The sequence below is a fragment of the Protopterus annectens genome, chromosome 7.part0 (genome assembly GCF_019279795.1).
Source record: "Protopterus annectens isolate FY-2018-M chromosome 7.part0, PAN1.0, whole genome shotgun sequence".
Lineage (NCBI taxonomy): Eukaryota > Metazoa > Chordata > Ceratodontiformes > Protopteridae > Protopterus > Protopterus annectens.
Window position 1 is genome coordinate 1,526,438,820 of NC_056739.1, and position 20,778 is coordinate 1,526,459,597.

The following is a 20,778-nucleotide window of genomic DNA, read 5'->3' on the forward strand; positions in this document are numbered from 1 at the left end:
TTTAGTTCAAGCTTCTACTATTGTCAGTGCCATGTTAATATAGGCTTAGTTTGAAACAACTAGGTCAGTAGTTATAGGAGATAACTTTGCCTACAAAATGTTAGCATAGGGAGGAAAAGTTGGAATTAAGAGTATAGGGGTGAGAAAGTACAGTTGTGTACCTACCATAAATGTAGATGTTCGAGTGTATTCACTGTTGCAGTCATTACACTTGGGTTATCCTGCTGGCAGGCTACCCGCAGTCGGCCTGAATTCCAAAGTCCTGGTCCGGCGTCGGTTGCTGTCGCCTCTTCCCTGACGTCAGTGCGCCAGGGGTATAAAAGATGCAGCCGATGCCATTTTCTTCAGTTTTTCTTGCCCCAGATGTCAGGTGCCCCCAAAAGGGTAGGCTAAACATTCTGCTCATAAAAAAGCATGCACTAACATAAACATTACCTTCATCTACAATCAAATACACCACATAGGTTGTATAGAATAGAGAAGTACAGATAAGTCCCAGCAATGAAAAGGGGGAAGGTGGGAGGGTAACCTGGACTGCAACAGTGAAAACATCTACATTTATGGTAGGTACACAACTGTACTATGTTCATCGTGTTTCACTGTTGCAGTCATTACACTTGGGTAGAATCCCAAAGCTGAGGTTGGATGGCTGGGCCTAAATAGAATTAGGAGTGGCTATGAGGCCCTGCAGAACTGCAGTGGCAAAGCCTGCTCTGGATTTAGAGTAAAGAGGTAAGTGTTAGTGCTTTGTAAAAGTGTGCACTGAAGTCCAAGTTGCAGCCTCCAAAATGCCCTTGATTGGTAATCCTCTGAGGAAGGCTGCTGAAGTGGCTGCTGCTCTGGTTGAATGTGGCCTAATGCCCTTAGGCATTGATTTGCCATGTTGTGAATAGCAGAAACGAATGCAGTGGCCTATCCATTTTGAAATAGTCTGCTTTGAAATAGCTTTTCCTTGCGATCCTGCAGCATATGCCACTAAGAGTTGCTCAGTCTTTCTGAAAGCTTTAGTTTAGTCCAACTAAAAGCGTAGCTTTCTGTGTATGTCCAAATAATGCAGAAGTCTCTCCCCCTTAGCATAAATGTTGGGTTTGTCCTTAGAGAAACCCTGTCCGGATGGAAAATAATAAAAGGTTCCACAGCCATTAGTGCCTGTAACTTTGAGACTCTTCTTGCTGAAGTTATTGCTAGGAGCAGAGCTGTTTTCCATGATAAGTATTTTATCTCAGCTGAATTGGCTGGCTCAAAAGGAGGCAGTGTGAGCTTTTCCAAGACAAAATTGAGGTCCCATGCAGGTACTGGGGCTTTCCTTGGAGGTCTTATGTTTTTGGCCCCTCTGAGATACTGCCTTAGCAGTGGATGTGAAAAAATAGGTGGGTCCGTATTGTAATGAGCTGAAATGGCAGAGGCATGGATCTTAACTGATGAGAAGGATAGGCCTTTGTCCAGCATCTCAGTTAGGTATTGTAAAATCTGAGGAATATTTGGTACAAACATGTCCATTCCTTGTGCCTGATTCCAAGCACAGAATCTCTTCCATTTTTCTGCATAAGATTTTCTGGTGCTGGGCCTCCTGGCCTCCAAAATAACATTCATAACTGCTTTAGAGAGTGGTGTGTTCTGAATGGTTACATTATCTGCCATGCAGCCAGATAGATGGTTCGGAGTTGGTTGTGCAGGATTTGATTGTTTTGTTGGGTCAGCAAATGAGGAATTTGAGGTAATGTCCAGGCTGGGCCTCGAGACAAGTTCTTTAGGATTGGGTACCAGTGCTGGCGTGGCCAGTCTGGGGCAATCAGTATCATTTTTGGCTTCTCTTGTCTGACCTTTAGGAGTACCTTGGGGAGGAGAGGCAGTGGAGGAAAAGCATATACTGTAAGGGTTTTCCAACTGAATGATAGGGCGTCCACTTTCCATGCTTGTTTGTGGTAAGTCCTTGTGCAGAGTCTCTGTAGCTGGCAGTTGTGAGGGGAGGCAAATAGATCTATGTCTGGGCATCCCTATTTACCTGTTATTATGCTGAAGATTTGTGGATCTAGTTTCCACTCGTGAGGATCCACGAGGTTTCTGCTTAGTTCATATGCCAGAGTATTTATTATTTCCTGGCAGGAATTGTGCTTGCAGGTGTACTTGATAAGTCAATGCTGTGTTCCACAAAGTCATGGCTTGTCTGCAGAGGTGGTAGGAATGTGTGCCTCCTTGCTTGTTTATGTACCACATGACTGTAGTATTGTCCGTCCTTATCAGCAGTTGTCCTGGATAAAGTAGACCCTTGAAGGCAGTCAGGGCATTCTGTACAGCTAGCATCTCTTTTAGATTGATATGAAGATGCATTTGGCTTGCGGGCCATGTGCCCTGAATGCATTTTCCTGCCATGTGGGCCCCCCAGGCATAATCTGATGCATCTGTTGTTAGTGTCTGCCTGGCTGTGGGTAAAGTGAATGGCTGTCCCTTGTTGTGGTGACAGGCCTGTGCCCACCATCGAAACTCCTGTTGCAGGCAGGGAATGAGGGTAATTAATGTTTCCAGGCTGTGACAATGTTGAGTCCGAACACTTTTTAGATACCACTGTAGTTTCTTCATATGCAGTTTTGCATATGGAATTAGCAGAATGCAGGATGCCATGAAGCCCAAAGCCTGCAGAATTTTTCTTGCAGATAACTGGGTCTTTGTTGCCATAGTTTCGAAGTAAGAAGTCAGTTGCCTTTGTTTGTCTGGTGTGAGATAAGCCATCTGGGCAGTTGTATTTAAGCTTGCACCCAGGAATATTATCTCTTGAAAGGGTACAAGTTTTGATTTCTTTTTGTTTACTGTGTACCCTAGACCTGTTAGTAATCTTTTTACAAATGCCAGATGCTGTAGTAGAATGTCTTTGTTCTCTGCTTGAATAAGGCAGTTGTCCGAGTAAGGATATATTTGTATTCCTCTTTGTCTGCAAAAAGCAATTACTGGTGCCAGGTGTTTTGTGAAGACTCTGGGCGCAGTAGATAAGCCAAAGGGCAGTGCAGAGAATTGGTAGTGCATTGAACCAGCTATGAATCTGAGGTATCTTCTGCAAGATTATCTGATTGAGACATGCAGGTATGCCTCTTTGAGGTCCAAAGTTACAAGCCAAGCCTTCTTCCCCAGCATGGGCAGAAGCTGCTGCAGAGTCAACATTTTGAATTTTGGAACGTCCAGAAAAGTGTTTAGAATAGACAGGTCCAGTATTGGTCTCCAGGCTTTGTCCTTTCTGGGTACCAAGAAAAGTCTTGAGTAAAATCCTTGTCCCTGCTCTTGCTGTGGTACTCGCTGAATAGCCCTCATGTCCATGAGGGATGAAACTTGCTTTTCTGCCTCTGCCCATTGATTGTGTGGCAGGTCTGGCATACTTTTTGTCTTTGGAAGGGTGTGAAAGTGGAACCTGTAGCCCTGAGACACTATATTCAAGACCCATTTGTCCTGTGTGATCATGTGCCAATTTTGTGAAAAAAGTGCTAGTTTTCCCCCTAAGGGTGTTGCCAAAAGATAAGTGTTTGGCATTGGCAGAGGAAAGTCATTGGGACTGTTTCCTGTATGGCCGTGATTTGTCTTCTCCACTTTTGGAGGTAGAAGCACCCAATTGTTTAGGCCTGTATCTTGGGGTTGGGATCTGCCTCTAGGGCGTCTGTATCTGCCTCTTTGTGGCCTGTCTGACACTGGAAAGGACCAATTCTTAGAAGGCCAGTTCCTGCTAAATCTGGGTGGCTGTACCTGTAGGAAATCCTTAACTGTCTGCATAGATTTCGCTTTATCCTCCATTTTCTTCAACACCTCTTCTGCCTTAACACCAAACAAAGTATCCTGCTGTAATGGAGCATCCAATAATTTTGCTTTAACATGATCAGGCAGATTCTGTTCCTTTAACCAAGAATACCTTCTAATGACAGAACCCGTGACAGCGGCCCTGCAAGAGGCCTCCAGTGAATCAAAACCACATTGCAAAGTATGCTTTCCCACTTGTTCAGCTGCATGCAACAAATCCTGCATTTCCTTGTTATCAGAACATTCAGAATTTGTCAACATTTTTTGTTTTAGCAGTGACATTAAGTATTGCTGATATTTAAGCATATGAAACTGACAATTTAAAGCCCTTATAACCAAGGTAGCAGAAGTGTAAACTTTTTTCCCCCATCCGTCCAGAGCCCTAGAATCCCTATCAGAGGGGCAGGGTTTTTTGCAGTGGAAGTCTTGACCTCTTTGGGACCCTGAGAAATAGTTTCTGGGTCAGCAGCAGGGTTTTTATATAGAAATTTATGAGAGTCTGGAACCCTGTAGTATCTGTCTGGCTTAACAGGTGTAGGGGGTAGAGAGTCAGGAGACAGGTCGGACTCTGAAAATACATCTACAATGTCTAGAACAGGTGGAATAGCTAGAGGTCTGTGCTGAGGTGGTAAAAGAAAGTCTCTGAGCCTTTTCTTAGATTCTGAGTAATCCTGGCTCTCCCAGTGAAAATGCCCTTCATGGTATGCAGGGTTTCCCCAAAAGAATAATCCTCAGGAGGAGAGGCTGAAGGAATAGATTCTTCAGCATCAGAATCCTCATAGGGAGGAAGAGAGTACCTGTTCAGAAGAGGAATCAGAGGAAATGGAAACCTGATCAGAAGAGTCATATTCTGTCTCTTGCCTAGGCCTCTTATCAGGAGGGGGATGGGAACCTCTGATCAAAGTAATTAGGTATTCGGCCATTTTAAGCATCTGTTTCTTAGGCATGGAAGTCTGTCCAGGAGAATGTTGTACTTGTTTCTTTGTCTTTAGAGCTGTTTTAGTCTTTGCCTTTGAAGCTGAGGTTTGCTTGACATATAACTGTGTAGGTCTGAAAACACCCTCAGAAGCTGATGCCTGCTAAGCGGCTCCAGGCCCATCTGAGGGAATAGTTTCCGAGTGTCCAATACCTTGAGTATCCAGAGGCCTAGTGGCTCCACGTGGCCTGTGGCTCTGAGGTAGCGGGCGTCAGGGGCTGCGAAAGCACCTCACTGAGATCCGGCGAACGGCCTAGCGGAGGCTTCGTCGTCGGTTTTGGACCTCGGATGCCTGTCCTTTTCCTTGCGTTTTTTATAAACTCCGGTCGTTGGCTGTTCCAACGGCATTATATAATTAAATCTTCGGCCAAAGTAATGAAAGGCAAAATCGTACCGATGCTTAATAGTGCGTTGGTTAAATCTAGCACAAAACCGATAGCTAGCAATGTTGTGGTCAGGGCCTAGGGAAGGAATACAGTAAGAATGAAAATCCTTATGAGGTATTTGCTTCCCACAAGAAATACAATTGTTAACTTTTTCTGACTTTGGTCTGGAGCAAGAAAAAAAGTTTCCCCAATGGCGTACTTAGCTTTAATGAAGACTTCGGATCTGAAATTCGATTTGAAAATCTCAGGAGTCGGCCGACCGGCACTTGCAAACTGCTTTTGCTTCGGGCACCACACGGCAAGACAGACTGAAGAAAATGGCGTCGGCTGCATCTTTTATACCCCTGGCACACTGACGTCAGGGAAGAGGCGACAGCAACCGACGCCGGACCAGGACTTTGGAATTCAGGCCGACTGCGGGTAGCCTGCCAGCTGGATAACCCAAGTGTAATAACTGCAACAGTGAAACACGATGAACATCATGTTCCAATGAAAGATGTGCTGTCCCCTAGAGACATGAACACTGTGAAGCTGGCAAAGACAAACATTAAATCAGTAGATAACAAACATTTTTTTTTCAATGTCCAAAAGCACATATGCAGGTATTTAAATTTAAAATGGAAATCATCAGAATTTCAAAAATACCTGCCTAGCTCAGTTCTACAGAAGGATTCAACCCAAACTGCAATCCCAGAAACAGAGACCTGTAGCCTCTGGACTGGAGGGGCCAGGCAGGCAGGGAGATAGTGGGAGGAGATATGGGAGCATGGCTCACTTATCTCTCCTGGGGGATGGGGCAACTTAAGGGAGCATGGCCCACTTGTATCTCCTATGGAATGGGGAGGCATGTCTGCACTCAAGAAACACTTAGTGGTGGAATTTTCCTGTTTGATTATGGTGAGACCAAGACAGGCAGGGCTGTTTGGATGGAATGGACCAAAGTGAGAGGAATTTCTCCACCTTCAGCCCACTGTACATCTCTAACCAGTCTTTGCTAGGTAAAAGTGGAGAGACAGGGCAAAAAGCAGGAAAAACCCTCTAGCTGCCTCTGATGACTGTCTGAATGATGGCCCATCCCTGTTGACCCTCACCTCAGTGATGAGGAACGAATGGGACAATTGACCAGGAAATGGCTGATAATTAACACACAAGGTGGGTAAAAGAGAAAAAAGTCTAGAAAAACATCTACTTTTATTTTCTAACCAGTTGTTGCTCAACAGATTCCATAAACACATTCCTCCTGCAGTAAGAATGGAAAATATACAAACAGCAATGTATCTAAGTATCGAAGATTCCCCACAGAGAATGCTGCTGTTCTTTAAAGCACACTGTTAGCCTGACTATTGTACATATCTAAGCCTACTTGTTTGACAAAACTAATTTCTCTAACATTAAGGCTTTGTGGATATGGTATTTAATGTACTCTGCTGCTTTACCTAGGCTAGACAGATGGTTGATGTCTTCTTATCCATATTTAACCCCCCCCCTGCAATCCAATCATCTCACTTCACAAAAAAGTCCACCACCACCACCACATTGTCATAATGCCTGTTTCATCGTTCCACATGCAACTTCTTGTTCTCTTCTTTATTTCATGTATGTACCCCAAAACTAGTCAACCCAATCTACTGATCTCTCTTTCTCTTAAGTGCACCCCAAATCCTCCAAACCATGAGACAGGAAAACTACATTTTGCAATGTGTGCCCCATGCAGAGAAACAACTTGTTGTCTTCCACTATTTAAGCCTCTTGCGATTCTTACACACACATGTGCACCAGCCTGTGCTAACTCCCCTTTAACTGCTAATTCTTCTCATCTTCCTGCTGTTAACTTCATTCGTGTTACTACTTTTTCCCCCATCAAAACTTAAATTTTTTCCTTGTACTGTTCTATCTGCCTTGCACTGAAACACTAGAAACTGCTCTTGACTGACATGCATACTCCAATACGCATGCATTTTATTTTTATCTTACTCTTTTGAAAAGCAGTCTGTGTCTTATTTTAAATGTGTGTCTGCTAGACAGCTGTGAGGGTCTGAAACTAAAGGAGCAACTCAGAATGCCAGGCATGCATGAACAGTGACTGAGAAGGTGCCCCTAAGCTGGAAAGGATTCAAAGAGCTTCCCAAAATACCAGCATTTACTGTGTAATTCTGTTTTAGGCTAGGAAGTCATTCCATTGGCCGTATTTACTTACTTATTCATTCTCTGACTGGATATTCTCCATGGACTCAGCAAAAGGGATTCCCTCATTCAGGGGCATCTGCAGAAGGATGCAATGGGAAGATGAACAGCTGACAAAAACATTAAAGCAGTGAAGGATTATAACACAAGTGAAGTAAGATAATTAGTTTTTAATTATTTTGTTTTTATTATTCCACTGAATCTTTTTACTTAGATGGGAACCACAATTTAAAAAAACACTGTTTTTTTATATTCTTACTTCCTTGTGATTGCTAGAAAACTGACATTCAAAAGGCAGCATACAATACATTAACTGTAAACCATCTATTAGCACTGCTCTTCAGGCACACAAGTCAAAACACAGCACAGACGTCTTGGTAAAATTATCAACATCTCATATAAAACACTACTCATGCTCACAGTAAGCCATTTTATTTAGCCTAAGAACACATTCCAAACACCACTTTGCTGGATGAAAACATGCACTTTGCCTGACTAAGAAGGTAATTACAGGTGGGGAAAAGAAATGACATATTATTTCTCCTGGCAGCTGTACCATGCAGTCTCTCCTTGATCATCATCTCTAAACTCTCACCAACATCTGTCTGACTTGCCACTTCAGACTGGACATCCTCAAGTGGGATAGAAGAAGAAGCCATCTTTAAGTGCCAGAGGTGGCAAAGGGCACAGAGAAGATCAGGATATCCTGGTACTGCATCATTCACAGACACCTAAGGGATTTTTATGCTAATTAGGGGAAGGGAATCCTAACTGGGTGAAGCTGCTGTAATTCAACTCCTATGTTATGTTACCGGACAATTACGGTGCTACCACAATCTCAGTGTGTGCGTCAAATCACAGGCAGAAGCCTTAGCCACCCATCAGCATGAGTAAGCCAACAACTGCTGCTCTTTCTCACCGCTTCCACTGCCAAACTAATCAAACTCATGCACCTGGGATCCAATCAGGGCTCAAATCTCTCTACGCCACAGAGCCAGGCTTTTGAGTACAAGTTCTTGAGGCCCACTGCCTCACTCTCGCAGCCCATTCTTCTCCTCTGCTTAAGTATAAATACCAAATTTGCAAGATGTTCTGGTTAAGTCCAATACATTTAACATCTTTTACTTTTCTTGGTTGTGGTCTACAATTTGTTGAGATACTACAGTGACAACAGACATAAAACCATACCTCTAAAGCCATTTTTTCTACAATTCAGGTAGACAGAAGAGCAGTCTATAAGCATTCACATGCAATCTTGTCAAAGTCCAGTTTCAAAGCCTTTTAAAATCCATGAAATGGATAATTCCACATATCTAGCCTCTCTAATCATCATCATCAGCCCCTTTTTCCCCATTTTCTACATGGGGTCAGGTTGTCATGTCAACTGGACACATCTCTCTTCATTCAATGTCATTCTCCTACCTTCTTGGACACTCATGCCTGCCTGTCGCAGGTCTTCTCTCACATAATCCATCCACCTCTTTGCTGGCTGCCCTAGTTTCTTCTTGCCTTCTTCCTGTCCATCCCAAATTTTCATCACCAGATTCTCTTCTGCTTTCCTAAGCATGTGCCTGAACCACTGTAATCTGTTCTCTTTGACCTTTCTTTGCAATTGGAGCTACTTTGGTGTCGGGTCTTATGTCCTTATTTCTTCGTCTGTCCCACAGTTTGCATCCTGCCACCCATCTTAGGCACTTAATCTCCATCACATCTAGCTTTGTCAACTGCTCTGCCTTTATGTCAATGTTCATAGGTGTGTACTAGGCTAATGGCCCTGAAGCCTTTGCAAGCCTAGCCCATAGGATTAGCCTGGCATTGTGCCACCCGACCTTAGTTTCCAGTGCCTCTGTCGAGTAGAGCCACTGGAGTGATCCCCGGGGTGAATTTTCTATTTCCCATCCACTCATCAACATGTTCTGCATCATACAGTAGTACTGGTCTGACCACTGTTTTGTACACTTTAATTTTCAGTTTCTTTGGCATTCTTTTGTCATACACTACACTTGACATTCTGTGACAGTTGGCTGCAGCTAATACTATTGACTTTACTTAGCAAGTCAGTGACCTGAGCTGTCAACTTTATGGTGGCAGTGTTTTGTGCCATACTTTCATTCTGTTCCGTCTACAACACTTGAATCCTGGCCACTGCTCTGACAAACTCCACAGATATGCCAGATTCACACATTTTAACCTGTCCATTCCTTCAGCCATAGCTCTCAACCTTCGATCTGTAAAATGAGGAACACTAGCCCTCATAATGTGGAACAAATGGGCAAAATGTGGAACACATACTAATGGCATACTAACAACTTCAACTAGGAAGGTCATAGGATGGTTACATTTGCTGGTTTTACTAATAAAGAAGATATGTTAATGAATTTATATGATTCATTTCTATTTACAATGGATTTTACTAAAAAAAATTCCTAACGCTGAATGTGTGACAGAGTCTTTCAATGTGGAACATTTGAGGAACTTGGAGGAACATGAACTTTTTAAGACCCCAAATGAGGTACACTTGAGAGGTATGCCTTCAGCTGACTCAAACCTTGTCATGGTTTACCACCATGGACATTATTATGTTATGCATCATACAAGACTTCCTGGGTCACAACTAGAGCCTGCCATAAGGCCTCTTTTCAACTCTTCCTGTTATGATACTTCCTGCAAGCTCCAAAGGTAAAAGGGAAATAACAGTTCAGTCTTCGCAAACAATACCTTGTACTAAAAAAATATATATTTATATATACCCACACTACTTTACAAATCAGAGCAAGAAAAACGTCAAACATTTGGAGACATACAACTAAAGCAAAAGGATAAAACTGAGAAACCTCTATCAAACAGGTCTAGTCTAGCTTGAAGATTAAACAGCAATCCCCAGTTAGCATGATTACTAAAACATTTCAACTCATACGCCAGTGCAAACATCGATTCTACAAAAGGCGAATTGCAGACAAAATAAGAAAGAATATGTATTAACTATTTTCTCATAACCTTAAAAGCAGGCTGGAAGATATGCTAAACCATGTCAATAATTTTGCTGGAGATCTTGGCTCCATGGTCCAGAGAGACTAGACCCCAGCTGTGACTGAGTACTGGAAGAGAAAGTCAGAATGGATCAGGATGATTAACTGTTATCAGTTCATTCGTTTGGGTGAAGGGGTTGTGGGGGCTAAGCTTCTTTTGCTATGATACTGACACCCAGCAAGCAGGTTGTTTGCCATAATAAATGCAACACAAAGGACCAGGATGGTGTGTGCCTGCCAACAGTAATTTCAAGTGATGCAGCCCTAAAAGTGTTCCACTTGTCATGGCTGCCATATGGGCCAAGGGGAAGAAGAGTCCGTAGATATTTTACCCGACAGTAGGTGTGGGTAGTGGTACACTTGGCTGTATGTATAGTATGTATTGTAGGTATGCATATGAATATGTGTTCTTGAGTGTGCACATCTACAAATTTGTGTACTTTGGTACTGGTTCACACTGTGTTCTAATTATGTCTCTAAATGTGTTTTTCACTGGTGCAGTCTTGCAAAAACAGTAATTTACTCGGCTTCTGTTTACTAGTCGAGAGAGTTGACGACTGGTGACACGATACCCCGACACCACATCAAAAAAAAAATGGGAAAAGGGGGCCAATGATATATATATATATATATATATATATATATATATATATATATATATATATGTATATAAAATCTTCTACTTCTTCTTTCGGCTTTTCCCGGTAAGGGGTCGTCACAGTGGATCATCTGTCCGCTCATGATTGGCAGTGGAATTTTACAGTGTCGAGTTGCCAGCCCGGCGCCCAACCTTCCACAGAAGGCACACACACGCACACACTCACACCTAGGGCCAATTTAGAGTGTCCAATCCACATACTGCATGTCTTTGGGATGTGGGAGGAAACCGGAGCACCCGGAGGAAACCCAAGTGACCACAGGGAGGACATGCAGACTCGGCACAGAAGGCACCCCAGCTGAGAATCAAACCGGAGAACCTCTTGCTGTGAGGTGGCAACGCTAACTGCTGCACCACCGTGTCTGCCCTTCTATATATCCACATTAATAAACTAATAAAACAATTAATCAATTACTTGACATCATTCAATAAAAATCACCAGTTCATTTCTACATTTAACCCATTTGAGATTATTTCTGCATTTAACCCATTCGAGATTATTGTATTATATTTCAAAATATAAACAGACTCTTTTAAATAATACTTCATTTTTCAAAAATTCATCCTCATCTGTGTAAACATTAATTCTTTCTAAAATGGACCCTCTCAATCCTTCACTATTTCCTCCATGTACCTGGTTAAAGTGCATCGCTACAGAACTTTCTTTTTTGATATTATGTATGTCTCTTAAGTGTTCCAACAATCTAACCTTAAATGCCCTTTTGCTTTGCCCTATATAAAACTTGTGACAAGGGCAACAAGAGCATAAATAATGGCCTCTGTATTTCAACTAAAGCAGCCCTTAGCTTGAAAATTCAAGCTGTTAATTTTATTAAAACTTTGTATAACATATTTGCAGGCTTTACACCTTCCACAACTACTTGTTCCATACTCACTAAGATTTTTATTCATTTTTACCTTAGTTTTTACTAAAAAATCTTTCAAATTTCTACCTCTCCTATAAGAGGTAGTTGATATCCCTTTAATATTTTCACTAATCTCTTGAAATTGTGTAATGTAACCTCAATAAAAGTGCAACAATTTCACAAGCACCAGACTAAAACTACTATAAGTAGCAGTAAAATATATGACTTCCCTTTTATCTTTAGTGATATCTCTCTGCCGGTTGCCTACTCCTACATTCTTACTTTTCTTATTAAATTTCTCCCAGCTCTCCCTCAATATCTCATTACTAAAACTCCTCTTTCTAAACATTTCCATGGTCCTACCTACGTCTCTATCAAAATCTACCTCATTATTTCAAAGCCTATAAAGCCTAGTAAATTCACCCAAAGCATATATATATATATATATATATATATATATATATATATATATTTACACACACACACACACACACATATAAATATATATTTCTTATACATTTTCTTTTCTGAAGAAGTTCTTGGATAATAAAAGAACGAAAACGTGCTCATTTACTGGGATCTGCATTCATTTCTTTCATTGTGCCTGTGAAGGTTTTAAGTTTATATATAAATATATATATGTATCACACACACACATATTATATATATATATATATATATATATATATATATATATATATATATATTCATAGCTAATGGCACAAGAGTCGTTACGAGCCTAGCTAATAATGACCAGGATATGACAATCTTCTTCTTTTGGCTTTTGCCGGTTAGGGGTCGTCACAGCGGACCATCTGTCCACTCGTGATTGGCAGTGAAGTTTTAAGGTGTCGAGTTGCCAGCCCGACGCCCAACCTTCCACAGAAGGCACACACACGAGCACACTCACACCTAGGGCCAATTTTCAAGTGTCCAATCCACCTACTGCATGTCTTTGGGATGTCGGAGGAAACCCACACGACCACAGGGAGGACATGTAGACTCCGCACAGAAGGGACACCAGCCAAGAATTGAACCGGAGAACCTCTTGTTGTGAGGCGGCAATGCTAACTGCTGCACGACCGTGGCTGCCCAATAACCAGGATATGAAAATATTATACCTTAATTCCCCAGACATGGGAAGGAATAGTATCAGGGTAGTAGGTCTTTGGATGTTGGAGCCCTAAGTCATTTTACAGACTGCCTCTGTTCATAAGGGACATGGACAGTACCCTGGGAGTGAATTTATGGTTCCCCATCCATTTATCAAAACTCTTTTTGAAGAGAGTGAGGGATGGACTGTGTTTTACAAAGAGGGGAAGTTTATTCCACAGAGCAGGTAGTCTTTGGGATATAAATCTGTCTCTCTATCAAGTTCTATTAATAACAGTTTGGTGTGCTGGTGCAATAAAAATACCAGGAACCAGAAAAAAAGCACCAAAGGGACCGTGGACACTTCCTTTTAATAAAAAATAGATACAACCATCCAAAATAGATCGTGTTGAGCGCTTTCATCAAAAAAACATGACTTCATCAGAACAACCAGTCCAACATATGCTTTACATTTAAATACTGTCCACCAATGGCTACAAACCAATCAGTTAATTAATCAACCTAGAAGCTGTATTTAAAGTATCATATTCAAAAAATATTTGTTTAAAAATATATGTTTGTATATATATTATTCCATAAAATTACATTCTCATATGTTTAAACATTTATTAACCAGTCTTAATAAAAGTTTTCCTGTGTGAAAACAATACATTATTATAATAATATATTCTAAACTGCAGCCTTTATAATATAACAATGACAAATTCATGAAAACATACATTAAAACAACACTGTAAAACCTATTTGATTTGATTAGCCCTTCCTTTTAACACTGGGAATATGGACATGTGGTCATTTAAACCAGGGGGAAAGTTTGCAGCCAACCTAAGTTGCCACATTAATTCCCTTTTGCATAGATAATTTTTCCAATCCCCCCCATGTCCAAACTCACTATATCAACAATACCAAACTTAAACCCAGTGTATCCGCTGCAATCCTGATTATGTCTAAAAAGGGCATTTGTCTCCTTTTGATGCTTAATCTCATATAGATGCTCATATATCCTGCATTTAAGGGCTCTCTCAATTTTCCCGATGTAGAACCCATTGCAGGTGTTACACAATGCAATAAAGACTAACTTATTAGTGTAACAATTCCCTTTCCTCAAATATATGACACTACCAGTTCTGTTATTTGAAGTTACCGAAGGTACCTGCAGTATGTACCCACATTGAGAACAGCGTACACAGGGTTTGATATTTCCCCCACCATGGGACTGATCCATCCTAAACTTCTCCAAGTTTAACTTTATGTTGTTACCTACTTTCATAGAAAAAATCTGTTTCTCACCGACTTTCTTGTAAATGTCATTAACCTTAAATATACCCCAATTTTTATATAATAACTGCTTGAGCCGGTTGGACAAAGGACTATATTGAATGACACATGCCAGGTTATAATTTTTAATGTTTGTACTCAAGAGGGCATCGTGTTCTGGTTCCAGAAGTTGCTGAACTGAAAGGAGAGGTTTTGAAGTTGCTCAAACTTTTTTCCAGGCATGGGGCGCAAGTAGGTAATTCCCGAACCCCAGAGACAGATTGCATCAACGAAAAACGGAAAGCAGGTTCCTATGATGAGGAGGAAACCCCCATTCCATCTGATGGAGAGGTCCGTGAATGGACGAAATGCCATGATGTTATTACGGCAGCTGAAATCCATTATGGCAGCAATAACATGTTGCGGGAGCATGTTATTCAACAGGGTGGAGGTTTTTCAAATCCACAAAACACAGTTTCAGCTTCCTTGGTCAACGGAGCGATCTATTATGGAGAGGAGGTCGAATTAATACACTTGGAGAATGGTACACCTTCTGGGAGTCCACCAAAGATGTCCAAAAGAGGTACTGTAAATACTAATTCCTCACAGGCTGTACATATAGGGGGCAGGGGAGCCAACCTCTGTTTGCCATTCAAGTGAAATGGCTCATTCTTTGGTGCAGGATGCTGATACTTTTAAAAGGTATGACAATCTGTTGAAAAGAACTACAACTTTCAAGATCTTAAAAATGTGACTAATGAGAAAGTGATTAACCAAAAACTACTAAATATTCCTGTGTATAATTTATTGAAGGAATTGATTTTTGCCTTTGAAAAGAAACTTTACAAGTACAAAACGTTGCAAATTGAAGCTATATATTTTAATGAGTGTATTAGTTTGAAAATTGTACCACAGGGTTTACGTGTCTTTAAATTTCCCTTTGGTTTATATTACGATACTGAAATTATTAAAGATTTTGGGAATTTGTTTGACAAGTGGGGCTTAGAATTGTTGGACAAGGTAGTTTGTTACCAGGAGCAAATGAAAGTAAAGTTGGAAAAGGAGTTAGATGGGATGAATAATAGCTTATTAGAAGATTTGTTGTTCCAACAATATGAGGGACTGTATGCTAAAGTAATTAATAGAGTGGAAAACAACTGTAACGTACAATTTCATAAGAAAAAACTAAAGTTAAACTGAGATATACGACAGTATGAACTCCACAAAGTATATCCTACTAATAAAATTTAGTTTTACTAATTTTACTAATAAAAATTGCAGAAAGAAGGGTAGATGTAAGGGAGAATGAAATGTCCCATGTTGATTTGGTACAGGGCGATACCTATGAAGGTGACGAAGGAGGTGGGGACTACATCAGCACAGAAGTCAATAGTGGCCCCAACATGGGGGATTTTCAAGTTCCTAGACGCTTGAAAAGAATAGCCAACAGGAATATGGAAAGGAAAGACTCATACAATCAGAGGAATCCATGGAAAGGATTTGGCAACCGGGGGAGGGGCAGGAGCTTCTATTGAGTGGAGATGGAATAATTAATGTCCATACTGTCAACACTTATTGTGGGTTTAACATTTATAATTACACTTCCAAAGAAATTAAGGAGGAATTTTTCGTCTATTTCCGAAAGGGTTTAAATTTGTCCCTACACAAGTTTCGGATTTAGCTGATGTTATGGTGGATATACATCTTTACACCAGAAAATTGAATTTTCAGGTAATGTTTCCTGAGGCCTCTTATGGCTCTACAGGTTTTTACCAAAGAGTTGGTGTTAAGCAAAATAGCATATATAATCTGCCCCTACACCCCTTGGTAAATACCTTTGAAAAGGTAGTTAAGGAGGAAATATATGATTTGTGGGCAGAAGAAAGGAGCTTCTATTCTAATTTGAATCCACGAGAAAGAACTTTAATGAAAGAATTGTGGGCTGACAGGACCTCAAGGATTATGGCCCCAGACAAAGGGGGTGGAATTATAGCAATAACCCACAGCTGGGTGTGGGTAATGCGGGATTTACCCACGGTTGGCGTGGTTTGGTCCCGAGGGCGAAGCCCGAGGGACCAAACAAAGACAACCGTGAGTAAATCCCGCATTACCCACACCCAGAAGTGGGTTATTGCTATTACACTATGACATTATTTAAGAAAAGAAATAATTACTTTACTTAAATAATGGCATTGTATAATGCCTCTTTGCTGCCCTTCCGCAGCTGGCTGGTATCCGCGGCAGTTCTGATGTACTGCGCATGCCTATGCAGTACATCAGAGCTGTGGTAGCGGAGAAAGCAAGATCTCCGTTGCTTTTACTGTTTCGCTATGTTAAATGGGTTTAACATAGCGAGACAGCTTTAAAATAAGCAACGGAGATGTCCATTGCTTATTTTAAAGCTGTCTTGCTATGTTAAACCCATTTAACATAGCGAAACAGTAAAAAGCAACAGAGATCTTGCTTTCTCCGTTGCTTTTTTTTTTTAAACCTGTCTCGCTATGTTAAATGATCTCCATTGCTTTTTACTCACTGTGTCGCTATGTTAAAGGAGTTTAACATAGCGAGACAGCTTTAAAAAAAGCAACGGAGATCTCTGTTGCTTTTTTTAAACCTGTGTCGCTATGTTAAACTCTTTTAACGTAACGAGACAGTGTTTTAAAAGAGACTTATACTAATGGAAAAAGTCCGGGCGACCGGACCTTTTTCCATTAGTATAAGTCGATTTACAACGTGCACGCTGGCCAATCAGCGTGCACGTTTTGGAATATTAATGGGGGGTCATGGTATAATGTGGTGTTTAATACTGATGATTATATCAACATCATGTAGGGGATGTTGTTCGATGAAAAGAACTACCTTCAGGTTTCTAGAAACCAAATAAATATTGCTTACCAGCGTATAGATGGTTACCTGGAGGAATATTTATTATCACAAATAATTACATCTGAAACATACAATTTTCTTGTTAACACCCATCCTAAGGTCCCGGACTTTTTTGTATACCCAAAATCCATAAAAGTATTCGTTCTCCACATTTCAGACCCATAGTGGCAGAAAGTGGGTCTAAAACACACAATTTGGCAGTACTTGTGGATAATCTCTGCCAACATACATTGAAGGGTATACCACATATTCTTAAGAATTCATGGGACTTTTTAGGACAGTTAAAGCCGGAACTTTGGTCTGAGGAGGTAATTTTTTTAACTATAGATGTCCAGGATTTATTTACATGCATTCTCAGAATTGAGGGGATGGAATTTTTTGAAGGCATTTTACAGGCATGCTCCACTTTAGATCCTGGGCAACTCCAACTTATTTGTGAAATCATGACGCATGTTTTAGATAACAACTATATATATTTTGAGGGTAAGTATTATCAGCAAATAAGGTGTTGCCATGGGAGCTGCCTGTGCCCCTTTATATGCTAATTTGGTCTTGTTGGGCTGGGAGGTACAGTAGGTTCATAGGTTCATAGGTTCATAGGTTCGTACTAGGCTAACTGCCCTTGCGAGCCATTTTAAGCCTAGCCAATTATCTCTTGTGAGACTCAAACTCTGCACCTTGTGTTTGTCAGGCAAACACCTTAACCATTAGGCCACCCTCCCAACCCCTGTGTTTAACAACAAATTCCGGGCGGATATAGTATCATACCAAAGAATCCTGGACGATATTTTTATTTTATGGAAGGGGAAAGAAGAAGATATAACCCTTTTTACTGAGTATTTAAACCATACTACCCAATTTTTGAAGTTCACTTATGAGGCCAACAGATCAGAAATTAGTTTTCTGGATGTGAAGATCTCTAAGACTAATTGTGGTTTCAAATCTAATGTGTCCTGCAAGCCGACCTTTTGAAATGCCTATCTACATTATCTCAGTCATCATCCTAAAAATCAGAAAAAATGTATAGTTAAGGGTCAGGCAATTAGGGTGGCCAGAATGACCTCAGACAGAGAAGATGTAATAAATGGACTTGATATATTGAAGAACATGTTTTTTTGAGAGAGGATACCCCCCCCATATCGTGGAACCTATTATGAAGGAGACTTTTGATGAATGGGGGAAAAGATCTAAACCCTTATTGGGTAGTGTAAATATCAGGATGGGGTCTAAGATGGATGAGGTTGGGTGTGGATTTAACACTGTTGGGGGTGAACCAGAACACAACGCCCTCTTTGAGTACAAACATTAAAAATTATAACCAGGCATGTGTCAATCAATATAGTCCTTTGTCCAACCGATCAAGCAGATATTATATATAAACTGGGGTATATTTAAGGTTAATAATGACATTTACAAGAAAGGGCGGCCACGGTGGTGCAGCGGTTAGCGTTGCTGCCTCACAGCAAGAGGTTCTCCGGTTCGATTCTCGGCTGGGGTGCCTTCTGTGCGGAGTCTGCATGTCCTCCCTGTGGTTGCGTGGGTTTCCTCCCACATCCCAAAGACATGCAGTAGGTGAACTGGACATTCTAAATTGGCCCTAGGTGTGAGTGTGTGCGTGTGTGTGCCTTCTGTAGAAGGTTGGGCGCCGGGCTGGCAACTCAACACCGTAAAACTCCACTGCCAATCACGAGCGGACAGATGATCCGCTGTGGCAACCCCTAACCGGGAAAAAAATGACAGAAGAAGAAGAAGAATGACATTTACAAGAAAGTCGGTGAGAAACCGATTTTTTCTATGAAAGTAGGTAACAAAATAAAGTTAAACATGGAGAAGTTTAGGATGGATCAATCCCATGGTGGGGGAAATACCAAATCCTGCGGACGCTGTTCTCAATGTGGGTACATACTGCAGGTACCTTCGGTAACTTTAAGTAACAGAACTTGTAGTGTCATATACTTGAGGAAAGGGAATTGCTACACTAATAGTATAGTCTACATTGCATTGTGTAACACCTGCAATGGGTTCTACATCGGGAAAACTGAGAGAGCCATTAAATGCAGGATATATGAGCATCTATATGAGATCAAGCATCAAAAGGAGACAAATGCCCTTTTTAGACATAGTCAGGATTGCAGCGGATACACTGGGTTCAAGTCTGGTATTGTTGATATAGTGAGTTTGGACATGGGGGGGGGGGATTGGAAAAATCTATGCAAAAGGGAATTAATGTGGTAACTTAGGTTGGCTGCAAACTTTCCCCCTGGTTTAAATGACCACATATTCATATTCCCAGTGTTAAAAGACAGGGCTAATCAAATCAAATAGGTTTTAGTGTTATTTTAATGTATGTTTTCATGAATTTGTCATTGTTATATTACAAAAGGCTGCTGTTTAGAATATATTATTATAATAATTATTGTTTTCACACAGGAAAACTTTTACTAAGACTTGTTAATAAAAAAAAATGTTTTTAAACATGAGAATGTAATTATGGAATAATATATATACAAACATATATATTTTTAAACAAATATTTTTTTAATATGATACTTTAAATACAGCTTCTAGGTTGATTAATTAATTAATTAATGAATTAACTGATTGGTTTGTAGCCATTGGTGGAAAGTATTTAAATGTAAAGCATATGTTGGACTGGTTGTTCTGAAGAAGTCATGTATTTTTGATGAAAGCGCTCAACATGATCTATTTTGGATGGTTTTATCTATTTTTTATTCAAAGGAAGTATCCTCGGTCTCTTTGGTGCTTTTTTTCTGGTTCTCTATCAAGTTCTGTTAGATTCACAAATAAGATTTTGGTCCATGGAATGCTTAACCCTTGTATAATTTTTTTCTTGCGAATATGTAACAGTTTCATCAGGGCTGGATCAGAGAATGCCTTGTAGGTTAGGCATAAGTCACCTCTCAATAAATGATATCAGATTGAGTAAAGAGATAGGGTCTTTAGTCAGTTTGCATAACATGTACCTTATTTTTTGTATTTTTTTTAGTGAGAAACTTCTGGGGCCACTCAAATTGATGTGTGTTCATGGTTTGATCTTGATGCCATGCTTTTACTTGTAAGATGAGCTATCTCGTGGTCAAAGTTTAAGTTACTATCTGTGTTCCGAGGTTACTCACTACTGGGTCTACATTTAGGGTGCACTCTCAATATTATAATTTGCAGGGATATCTGATTTACTGAAAGGTATAATTACGCAATTTTTAGCATTTACTCTAAGACCATGATTTTGGCATCAGTCATTTGTCATTTTTAGGTCCGTTTATAGTACGTCAACATTATTTGGGGACTCAATGATTGCTCCCAGCTTACAGTCATCAGTGACCTTGGTAAGCCAGAGGTCTCCAGTACTGGCCTTAACTTCAGAGAAGTATATACCAAACAGGAGGAGTCCCAGTACTTAGCCCTGTGGACACCGCTAGTAACAGGTTTCTTATTGGAAGTGGATTCACCTATCCAGACAACATACGTCTTGTAAGTGAGCCAATGTGCTATCCACCTGACAATGTAGGGGAGGGTTATGCCTACATCAGTAAGTTTATCTATGATCCCTGAGTGGAGAATTGTGTCAAAAGCTTTGGCCGGGTCTAGATAAGTGGTGTGTACCGTTTTACCCTCAACCATG

At 40.6% G+C, this 20,778-nt stretch overlaps 1 protein-coding gene across 4 annotated transcripts in view; it reads right to left on the bottom strand.

Annotated features, from left to right (window-relative positions):
• Positions 1 to 20,778, bottom strand: part of VGLL4 (vestigial like family member 4) — a 1,022,072-nt gene that overhangs the window by 299,497 nt on the left and 701,797 nt on the right. Inside the window, exon 1 of one of the 4 annotated variants that reach the window (XM_044078065.1) lies at positions 7,340 to 7,385. The exons of the other annotated variants lie outside the window; for them this stretch is intronic. The gene's annotated coding sequence lies outside the window, so the exon portion shown is untranslated. Of the gene's footprint in view, positions 1 to 7,339; positions 7,386 to 20,778 lie in introns of those variants that run through there. 4 annotated transcript variants of the gene reach the window in all.